The sequence below is a fragment of the Dendrobates tinctorius genome, unplaced genomic scaffold (genome assembly GCF_039654945.1).
Source record: "Dendrobates tinctorius isolate UK_male_01 unplaced genomic scaffold, ASM3965494v1 ptg000124l, whole genome shotgun sequence".
In the NCBI taxonomy this organism is placed as follows: Eukaryota; Metazoa; Chordata; class Amphibia; order Anura; family Dendrobatidae; genus Dendrobates; species Dendrobates tinctorius.
The window spans coordinates 5,586,664-5,589,227 of record NW_027361792.1 but is presented as its reverse complement, the minus strand read 5'-3'; positions in this window follow the sequence as shown (position 1 = coordinate 5,589,227).

Here is a 2,564-nt window from a genome sequence, read left to right as displayed (position 1 = left end):
TACAAAGTGTCGGTTGAGGCCCTTCAGATTTATTATTCTTGCCTCTCCTGTGGGTTTTCTCACTAGGAACAGTCTGGAATAATGCCCTCCTCCCCGTTCCTCCACAAGGACCGGAGAGATGGCGTTTGATTGGAGCAGTAGCTGGATGCCAGTTTTTAGTGCTGGGGACTCCCGAGGTGGTAGGGAGGTAACTCTTATACCCCGCGGAGGGAAGGATTCGAGTTCTAGCAGCAGGCCCTCCCTGATCACGCTGAGGACCCAGGGGCTCTTGGAAATCATCTGCCAAGAGTGAATAAACCTCGAAAGCCTTCCCCCCCACTGGGGTCGAGTCATTGCTTTTCTTGTGGCTGTTGCTGCTGGGGGACCAGGATGTTCCTGCCTCTCCCCTTAGCATAACTCCATCTTCCCGTCTTTCCCCTTGCCTCTCGGCTGTGATGGCTGATTCTGGGGGGCTCGAAAAAGCCGCTTTTTTTGTGGTCCTCTGCTCAGGAAGCACCTTCTTATCTATGGCCTTTTCAAGAATTTCATCTAAGGCCGGGTCAAAGACATGTTCACCCTTGAAGGGTAAGAAGCAGAGTTTAACCTTAGAAGCCACATCCCCGCTCCACGTTTTAAGCCAAAGGGCCCGTCTTGCAGAATTGGACTGGACCATGACTCTGGCAGAGGTGCGGATCATCTCCATTGATGCATCAGCCAAGCAGCCTGTAGCTCTCTGTAGTATGGGAAGGGAGTTAAGGAGGTCACCTATTGAGGTTCCCCGGGAAATATGACTCTCTAGTTCCTCTATCCATTGGAATAGAGACACATGTGGACGCTATTCCTGATTTTAGGGAGAAGGAAGAAGTTTCCCAGGCTTTTCTTAGGAGGCTTTCTGCCCTACAGTCCATCGGGTCTCTAAGCTGGGACACATCAAATAGAAGGAACGTTTTTTTTCACCACCTGGACATCAACCTTCGGGATGTCCCAATTAAACTCCTCTCCTTCCAGGGGGAATCTATGCCTGAGCTCTGACGGGGCTGAGTAGCGCTGCTCTGGGTACTCCCATTCCTGAGAGATCATGTCTACTATGCTCTTATGAACTGGGAAACCTGTTTGTCTGGGTTCCTCAAATCCTCCGAACATGCGGTCCTGTGCTGAGTAACTGGTTCGTCCTCTAGGCCCATGGTGGCCCGCACAGCACTGACCAGCTCCTCCACATATTCCGTAGAAAGGAGGTATCTCCTAGTTCCGGCTGATTTAGAAGTTCCCGGTTGTTCCCAACTCTTGGAGCCTGAATTATATGACCTCTCCGATTCAGATTCCGAGTCCTCCATTTGTATTTTCCATTTTTTTTGGGGATGGGGAGCCTACAATCGGAGGTGGTGGTGGTGGGGCAGACAGGGCAGCCAAAGAGGTCTGGACCTGATGAGTAACCAGGCTGTGGATTTCGTCAATTAGTGACGGGTGCTCAGCCCTGACCACCCTGTCCGTGCAAGCCTGACAGTTTTTTCACCCAATTTGAGGGAAGTTTTGAACTGCATATGGCACAATTGGCTGACTTGCTGGTGGTATTGGTGCTTTTGTGGGCAGACTTTTCTCAAAAAAAAAAAAAAAAAAAAAAAAAAAAAAAAAAAAGGGGGAGAAGTATTTTGAGGACCTCTATCCCAGGACCGCACCACTAGGACCCACCCCAGGTAACACTCACTGGGGCAGCGCTGGGCTCTGCAGACGCAGGGCAGGAAGAACCGTCTATGCTGACAGGGGATTTAGTCTTACCTGTCGGCGTCTTCCGGCGGGTTAATAAGGGGTTAACCCCGCCCTCAGCACAGTTTCTCATTTTTCCCCCCCTCCTCCCTGGGTCCTGGAGCAGGCACAGCTGGTGCTGGCGAGGTCCACGCGCCGGCAGCTGAATGGGGGCTGCCAAGATAGGAAGTTGTCAGACATACCCCGGAAGTGACCGTGCATGACGTCACTTCCGGGTCACCGTACAGCAGGAGGAGGGGAGACCGGAGAGCTGCGGGAGGCCTCCGGTCGGGGATCACTGGCCCGCTTTACTCCCCCTGGGAGAGTGCGTGTGGGCCAGGAACGGTCCCGAATTCTAAGAAGACGGGAGCAGTCTGGAGGAGGGGAGGCAGCGCCACCGACCACCACTGCCCAGCTTAGGATCCCAGGTACGCTGCAGCAGCCGGCCACACAGCATACCGAACCTCTCCATGCCCCATGGGGGACAGGAAAGACACTGGTGAGAGGGAGGTGGGTGGGACCTTTTAACCTCTCGTACTTCCTGTGCCCCATTAGGGCGTGGAGACAACCTCCTATGCTGTCGTGGAAGGTTGCTAGAGGGGGGGGGGGAAAAAAAAAAAAAAAAAAAAAAAAAAGTTTGTCTGCGGTTGTCCATATCATTTAAGCAGTTGTGGCGCACCAGTTAACCACCCCCCCCCTCCGAAAGGATCTGCCGAGGCGATGATTTCTGCAGATGTAATAAGTTTGTATGGAGGTTTGCAGATGCGTTGTAGAAGGCAGATGACATGAGGACGATGTGCTGCAGTACAGCAGAGCTCAATAAACCAGACCACAATGAACTC